The sequence below is a fragment of the Anas platyrhynchos genome, chromosome 30, assembly GCF_047663525.1.
Source record: "Anas platyrhynchos isolate ZD024472 breed Pekin duck chromosome 30, IASCAAS_PekinDuck_T2T, whole genome shotgun sequence".
In the NCBI taxonomy this organism is placed as follows: Eukaryota; Metazoa; Chordata; class Aves; order Anseriformes; family Anatidae; genus Anas; species Anas platyrhynchos.
The window spans coordinates 3,098,540-3,107,482 of NC_092616.1; positions in this window are offsets into that span (position 1 = coordinate 3,098,540).

Genomic DNA, 8,943 nt, shown 5'->3' on the forward strand with positions numbered 1-8,943 from the left:
CAGATTTTTCCTGCCCCGTAAACTGCATTGCCCTGAGCCCCACAGGTTTTAAGGGGAACTTTGGGCACCTTCCTCCTATGGACACATCTGTGTGGTAGAAGTCAGTGCTAGAGCTGCAGCTGAAAGCCAGACCTGCAGCAAGCCATAAAACAAGAACAGCAACAGCAGATGAAGGAACAAAGAGAAACAGCCCAGGGCTTCTGCCAGGGGAGGCAAGGCCAGGGAGGGACTGAAAGGATCTCAGGAGAGCCAGCTCTGCTGGAGGTTCCACTCATGAGGTTATGAGACATCCTGATTCCTGTGGGCTTGAGGTCGGAAAAGGAGGTACCAGACTATGTTCGCACTGTCCTGCCATTTCCAGCCCAGGGATGTGCTGCCTGCAGCTGTCCCTGCCTGCAGCTGGGTCTCTGTCCCAATGCCTCCTGCCTGCAGCTCACAGCCCCCATCCCACCCGCTGGGTGCTCAGCTCTGCCCTGCAGACACCTCCTGGCAGCAGGGCTCTGCCCAGGGGCAGCTCGCTGAGGGCATGTCCTAGAGACTACTTCCCACAGAACCTGCTGACACTGCACGGGTGGTGGTGGAGCTTTCTATGGGCTGAAGGGCAGGAAAGCAACTTGCTAGGGTTGCTTGTAACCTTCCATGGGATGGATTAAGTGTGTCAGACTCATCTTGGAAATAACAGTATTTATTTCTATTTCCACTGAGCCAGATAAGACAAAACTGAAAGGTCAGGAGTCTCAGGAAAGCTGAGACTGATGCTGAAATCCCTTTCCTTAAACCAGCTCTTGCTAAGTCCCCTTTTATACACCCAGTTGTGCTGTGTACCTGTGAGCAGGCTGCGCCAGGCAGCAGCCTCCCAGCAGTAGCAGGACCCTGCCCTGCTGGGGGGCTCCTTCCACCCGCAGCTTCTCCCCGCAGCGCCCTGGGCAGCTCCCCGGGCAGGCTGAGTGCTGAGCCTGGCAGGCGGCAGAGGCCCTGCCCCGGCACACAGCCCCTGGGGCACAGCAGGGACCTTGCTCTGCACCACAGCCCTGGACACCCCTGCCTGCACCCCCGGCTTCTCCTGCCTCCAGGAACTGCGGCTGCATTGCCCTCCAGCCAGAGACTTACCGGGTGCAGGGCTGCGAAGTCTTCTCCCCCGGTGAGCTCTGGGCATGCTGCCACTTCTGCCTGCCTTTAAGCACTGTGTCTCTGCAGGCAGTGCCCCCAGCCCTGCTGCGCTGTGCACAGGAGCTGCTCCTGGGCAGAGCTGTCTCTCTGCAACGCTGCCCGCTTGCCAGGAGCTCCCCTTGGGCCCAGGAGCCCGGCCCAGCTCAGCAGCAGAGGCCCAGCCCAAGGCCTCCCTTGCTCTGCCCCCCACCGGGCTCCCAGCACATGGCCCTGGGGCTGCAGGGGAACCTGCTGGGAAACAGTCTGAAGGGATCCCTGGACTTCCCTCCCTCACCTGGCACACACACCTCTTGACATTTGGCTCATTTCTCTTAGCAAAAAAATTATTATCTGTAGCAGTCTTCTCTTCTCATGCCAGTTGATGGTGGGACACCCTCACATGGTCATAGATGTAACTCCTCTAACCCCCTGCTTAAGGAAGGGATTCAGCACAGCCAGTTAACCCAACATCTCATGCTGTGTTTTTGTCCTGGGGCTGGAATGGGACTCAGATTCCTCCCATGCCTGGCACAAATCCATAGGACCTGGGATTCGTCTGCCCTCACTTTGATGTGCACCATGTGGGCAGCTGCAGGTGAGCTCCTTATCTCAGCTCCAGGATCATAAATGGAGATGGAGGAAATCAGGGGGCTGCAAACACCTGGTGACATGTCAGGGGGTAGAGGTACGTGCAGGCATCTGCAAGCTCTCATGGAGGTACCCTGAGGGACAGGGCAGCACCTGGGGGCATCCCATTGGAGGCTGGTGATGAATGCCTTTGGCCAGCTGAAATGACAGCAAATGCACCCATTTAGGACAACTAAACCTGTCCCTCCTCAGTGGGCTCAGGGCAGCCTGTAGAGGCATCCACCTGACCCAATGGAGAACTGTGCCACAGGGAGAGCTGAGTCTCTCTCTCCCTCTTCTCCATCTGGTTTTCCCTCCATCTCCAGGGACTGTAACGGCACTTGTCTCATGGACATCCCTACATTGCCTAATGAAATTCGGGGCAGCTGCTCTATTTAATAGCCAATTGCAGGCCTGCAGTGCTACCTGAGATACCAACGCTGCCCAGCACCACTGGAGCACGCAGCTGACATGGGCAGCACAGGACTCACAGGACAGCTCTGGCCATTCACAGCTGGTATTTAACGGGCACCCCTGAGGGCATCTCTGGTAGACCTGGTGCTTATGAGCAAGTGACCGCTTCCCAGGGCTGCAGTGAGCCAAGGTCTGTCCCACCTCTATGTGTTAGTGGCAGGCAGTGCACGGATATGAGGCACGTCACACCGAGGTTTCCACTTGTGTCCTTTGGTTTGCAAACACTGCTGCTGCGTCTTACCCCCATCCCTTACTCAGTCAAGACACAGCCCAGTGATTTTTTTCTGTGTCCCTTGATCACAGGATGCCCATAGCCAAGGACATTTTCAGCAGCCCCTTCTCCTGCCTGGAGATTGGCCCCAGCTCCAAAACTGGCCCTCAGGGATGCCCCAACACCACAAAGGACCTCTGCCTGGAGGAAGGCCCGGGAATGTGCTGCAATTCCCTCCACATAACGCATCCTACTTCTCCAGGTGAGAGACATGCGGTGCAGAGGAGTTCAGGCACACTGAGGAGCTGCTGCATCCCAGGTGCCTTCGCTCCCATCGTTTGAAAAAAGCCCAGCCCCAGGACAAGCCTCAAACCCCACCTTCCTGGAAGGGCTTCCAAGAGCAGAGGCGTGTTGGGGCAGGAACACAGCAGTGACTTCTCCAGCGCTCCACTTCCTTTATTCCGTGGCCTTTGCCAGCATTTGGAGATGTTCCTGGTGGATGGGTCAGGAACCGCTAGGAATGAACTGGGCAGAAGGGAGGTGACTGTTCCTCATGACAAGAAGGGAAATCTCTCGTCTCTCTCCCGATCTGTGCTGTCTCCATGCTGCTGACCTCACAGGCCTTCTAATGACATGGCCTGATGTCACAGGGGGTGCACTGCATCACCAGGATATCGTCACTGGAGCAGCGGCAGTGCCGGCACTTCCCTGCAAGGCCTGGTCCCTGCTGGGCACTGCTTGGGTGCTCCCCAGCGCTGTCCTTGTGTGGCCAGGAGTGGGGTCAGCAGGCAGCAAGCTTGCACTGGGCGACCCTCGCTGACGGGCGGAGGGAGGAGCAGGGGCACCTTGCAGAGGAGCTGTGGTTGAGGAGCCAGGGCGGGCATCCCTTGTCCTGAGCTGAGGGCCAGCAGCAAGCGAGATGGAGGGCTGCTGGAGCATGACCATCACCTCTGACATGACTTCCATGTTCCCAGTGCTCCTGCATCTCTCCCCCAAAGGTAAGGGTGTCAGGAGCCCCTTCCCAAGATGTGTCACAAGGGCTCTCAGCTGTCCAAAGCTTTGCGGGGGGCTGGAAATGGCTGGTGGCTGCTGCAAGAACCTTCCATGAGTGTCCCTCTGGGCTCAAAGGAGTATGTGGTAGCCAGGATTTCTGGGTCCTGATGCTAGGGGTGCCCTAAGCCCAAGGGCTTCTCTGGGCATGGCTCAGCTTCCTTGTGAGGGGAACAGTCCAGGGCCAGGTTTCCCTGGGAGCTGGTGCCTCTTCAGGATCTGGCTCTGGGAGGAAGGACGTCCGGTGTCCCAGAGACTGGTGTGGCCTGCAGCTCCACAGGCCTCTCAGGAATGTGCCAGAAATGCCTGTGTTGGAAATCAAGCCTTCCCCTTGTACTGACCTCCTTCAGGGGAACCAGTCCCTCCTGTGCCACCAGGCTGGCAGAGCATGTTCTGGGTGCTGAGATGCCATCCCTGGATGGCCCCAGCTCTGGTGCTGGACCCTTTCAATCTCCCTACTGTGGTGGTTTTAAACAGGTGAACTCCATGGCCACCGCTCCCATTACAAGGAAAAGGGGGGAAAAATATGATGAAAATAGCTCAAGGCTTGAGGTAGAACAGGAGGTCACAGACCAAATATAGAATATCCTGAGTTGGAAGGGACCCTTAAGGATCATCAAGTCCAACTCTTGACACCTCACAGGTCTACCCAAAACTTCAGACCATGTGACTAAGTGCACAGTCCAATCTCTTCTTAAATTCAGACAGGCTCGGTGCAGTGACCACTTCCCTGGGGAGCCTGTTCCAGTGTGCAACCACTCTCTCTGTGAAGAACTTCCTCCTGATGTCAAGCCTAAACTTCCCCTGCCTCAGCTTAACCCCGTTCCCACGGGTCCTGTCGCTGATTGTTAATGGAGAAAAGGTCTCCTGCCTCTCGACACCCCCTTACGAGGAAGTTGTAGACTGCGATGAGGTCTCCCCTCAGCCTCCTCTTCTCCAGGCTGAACAGGCCCAGTGCCCTCAGCCGTTCCTCGTACGTCTTCCCCTCCAGGCCTTTCACCATCTTCGTAGCCCTGCTCTGGACACTCTCCAACAGTTTCATGTCCTTTTTATACTGTGGTGCCCAGAACTGCACACAGTACTCGAGGTGAGGCCGCACATATCCTCATGGGTACCTATTATCATCACAGGCAAGACAGACTTAGCATAGGCAGATTAATATAGTGTATTGACTATCAGTGGCGGACTACAACCTTGAGGAACTAGAAGCAAACTAAAAACACCATTCCCCTCATCAAGCCTCTTGTAACTCCTTCTCCTGGGTGGAACAGGAGAATTGGGAATTGCTGTCAGTCCGTGACATTGTTTTCACTGCTCCTTGATGGTCAATCTCTGCCCTCTCTGCGTCCCTCCTGTGGGATGCCCTCCTTCCCAAATGAATCCTGCGTGGGGCCATAAAGGGCTCAGATAATGACTGATATGACTGGATCATATTAAAATAAAGTTGTTAGAAGCAATATATCAGCTTCATAGTTGCTGACCACAATGTTCATTTTTTGTTGGTGTAGTAGTCCTGTTTGGTCTTAGAACTGTGTTGGGTAACACAATACATATTGTGTGTGTTCCCTGTTGTGCTGTTTATCCTTTGTGGGGGCTGGTTTATGGTTATTAGTTTACTCTATGGCCTAACACTGCCTTATGTTGTGATAAAATTACTGGTCATGAGACAAATCTGGTAGTTGTACTCAGCATTGCTGTCACCTCCATGCTTGAGGAACTTTCTCTCAGAAACTATTTATAATTAACAGTCTTTACTTTTCTCCCCGGGGAGCCAATCTATGGAAGGGATGAGAGGGGACACTTCTTCTCCCCACAGCTAGTTACAATAGCTCTTCGAAACTTGGAATCCTTGGAATGTTCAAACCAGCCTGTACCTATTGTTATGTGTCCTGAATGTGTTTCGGGTTTTGTTTAAGGTTAGAGTAAACTATTTCAGAATGCCACACAATGATCTGCCCTGAGGCAGGATAATTATGAGGGGCAGGGTGTGTGGGAGGATTTGGGCAGGCACCTAGAACTGTGGGCACCTCCAATGCTTTATAACTTCACCGCTGAAGAAGTGCAGAATCCTAAAAAAAATAAATAAAAAAAAAAATAAAAAGAGCTAAAGTGCTTGAATAGGGAGTGTCATCACCCTGGCAATTCCAAAGTGACAGAAATCACTGCAATGTGCTGGGGCTTGGCCTATGCTTACTGAGTTGAAATCTACCCTACTCCAATCCCTGTGACTGGGCCAGAGAAGCAACCTGTGTCTCTATCAGTCATACATATACATGAGAAGAAACAGGAGAGACAAAATCAGCTTGTTTAGCTAGGAAAGAAGCTCCTACTCATACAGGGAAGGAGGAAGAAGAAGAGGAGGCAGGCTACTCCCAAGTAGAGCCATCACAGGAAAAAGTAGATGAAAACAAAGATAACATAAAAGGAGCAGTAAGCTCCAGATCACTATTCCTTGGGGAGCTGTGGGATGTGTGATTAGATTTCAGCCATCATCTAGGCCAGCACATTGTCACCTGGCTGCTCCGATACTGGGATAACAGGGCTGGTAGCCTGGAATTAGAGGGCAGGGAAGCCAAGCAGCTGGGATCCTTCCCCAGGGAAGGGGGCATTGACAAAGCAATTGCAAAGGGGGCACAAATCCTCCCTCTCTTGAGGTAACTCCTGTCAGGTATAAAGGAAAGGTATCCCTTCAAGGAAGATGTTGTATGTCACCCAGGCAAATGGACGACCAGGGAGAGAGGCAGCCCATATCTGATGCAATTGGCCATGCTGGAGGTGATTTATGGTGATTTATGCACATTCAACAGTTTTCTACCTTGCCCGGTGCCTCACAGGATCCTTCAATTGTGGGGTTGCTGAGGGTCGACGTGCCAGTAGCTACCCAAATGGTGCACCAGTGGCATTATGGCACCATCCAAGATTCCCTGATTCCCATATATATGCAGATTCATCAACTGGAGAGCCAAGGACTGATCAGCAAAATTTGTTCACCTTTAATAATCCCATAGGGTCAGTGCAAACATGTAATGGAGATCTGAGACTAACGGTGGAGTATTGTGTCTAGAATGAAGTCACACCAAATTCAACAGATCCTCTATAGTCTTCTCTCCTTATAGTCTTAGCTCTAAGAGCATTTAAATGATCTCTTACAGCACCTGAATGCTGTTGTCTGATCCCTTCCTGGGATCATAAGGACCCAGTACCTTCAGGCCAGAACACTCTCCCTGTACCCTTGGATGCAGTCCCCTAGGTCCCATGGACTGTTAAGGGTGTAGTTTGCAAAGTAACCACGGATTTTATCCCCACCCACCACCTCTTGTAGCCCTGCAGAGTCCTGCCTCAAGGCACAAAGGGCAGGGAGACCTGGCTGGTGAGAGCTGAGGCCCTATGGAGATGTCCGAGACACAACAGCCATTTCAGCCAAGGGCCGTGTAGAAGAGAAAGGAAAAAATAGAACATTTAAAAGAGAACAAAGTAGGTTTAGCTCTGCCTGTGACACATGACTCCTTTTGCTCTGCTGAAAGCCTCTGCAGGCTGCCCTGCACATAAGGAGTAGGGACAGGTTCAGTTGTCCTACACGTTGGTATCTGCTGCCTTTAGTTACCCAAAGGAATGCCTCCACCTGACTCACATAGGATCAAACACAAATTTCAGCAGGTATTTCCATCTGAACAGCTCCTGCCTGTCCTCCATCTCCACTAAGGAGCTATTGTAGCTTAGTAATTCACATTAAGGTGCCTATGTTGGGGACACCTGAACTGGTGGTAAGAGGAATCCCAGCTCCTATGGGTCTGTGCCAGACAGGGGAGGGAGCTGAGACGCCTTCCAACCCCAAGAATTACAGCCAGCATGAGATACCTCAACTGACTCTGCTGAATTCTTTCCTCAAGTGCGGATGAAGGTCAGACCCTGACTATGACTCGATGTCCAAACTGACACTGGGACAAGATGTGATTGTTACACTTAATTGGTTTTCTGTTAGGAAAAATGAGCCTGGTGTGAAGAAGTGTGTGTGCCCAGGTGAGGGAGGGAAGCCCAAGGGATCCCTTCAGGCTGTTTCCCAGCAGGTTCCCCTGCAGCCCCAGGGCCATGTGCAGGGAGCCTGGTGGGGAGCAGAGCAAGGGAGGCCTTGGGCTGGGCCTCTGCTGCTGAGCTGGGCCCAAGGGGAGCTCGTGGCAAGCGAGCAGCACTGCAGAGAGACAGCTCTGCCCAGGAGCAGCTCCTGTGCACAGCGCAGCAGGGCTGGGGGCACTGCCTGCAGCTGGCACTGGGAGGACAGAGAAGGGAGAGTTGTTAAAGACTGCATGGATTGTTAGAAAGCTGAGAGTACACTGGAAAAGCAATGCTTGCAACCCTTAACATGGTAAGTCTGAGTGCATTGCAATGCACTGGAGTATCCTGGATGTGCCCTAGACCGGGATTATTCCAGAGCAGATGAGGCTGTAGACAGAGAGTGTTTATTTCTTCGAGAGAAGGACATGCTCCAACACAGGGGTTCCCTGCCATAGGGTCATTGTCCAGGCCCCGAGGGCTCCCTTCTCATGGGCCAGCTGCAAGCTGTGAAGCCGGGGGTGCAGGCAGGGGTGTCCAGGGCTGTGGTGCAGAGCAGGGTCCCTGCTGTGCCCCAGGGGCTGTGTGCCGGGGCAGGGCCTCTGCCGCCTGCCAGGCTCAGCACTCAGCCTGCCCGGGGAGCTGCCCAGGGCGCTGCGGGGAGAAGCTGCGGGTGGAAGGAGCCCTTCCAGTAGGGCAGGGTCCTGCTTCTGGTGGGAGGCTGCTACCTGGGGCAGCCTGCTCACAAAAACACAGCACAACCAGGGTGTATCCAAGGGGTCTTTGCAACAGCCGGGATAAGGTAGAGGATTTAAGCTTCAGTCACAGCTTTTGTGAGCCTCCTGAACTTTCAATCTTCTCTACTTGCCTCAGATGTAATAGAAATATATGCTGTTAGTTCCAAGAAGTGCCTGAGACTCCATGATGGCTGAGAGGTTACAAGGATCTTTTCTTTCCCCTCAGCCCCTAGAAAGCTCCACCACCTCACATGCACTGTCAGCAGGGTCTGTGTGCCCTGGGCTCTAGGACGTGTCCCCAGCGAGCTGCCCCTGGGCAGAGCCCTGCTGCCAGGAGGTGTCTGCAGGGCAGAGCTGAGCACCCAGCGGGTGGGATGGGGGCTGTGAGCTGCAGGCAGGAGGCATGGGGACAGAGACCCAGCTGCAGGCAGGGACAGCTGCAGGCAGCAGAGCCATGGGCAGAGAATGGTAGGACAGTGTTAGCAGAGTACTCTGCTACCTGTCTGTCTGTCCCCTAGCTCACAGGATTGAGGACATGACTCATAACTTCAGCAGCAGAACCTCCAGCAGAGCAGAGTCTCCTGAGTTCTTGTCAGTCCCTCCCTGGCCTTGCCTCCCCTGGCAGAAGCCTTGTGCTGTTTCTCT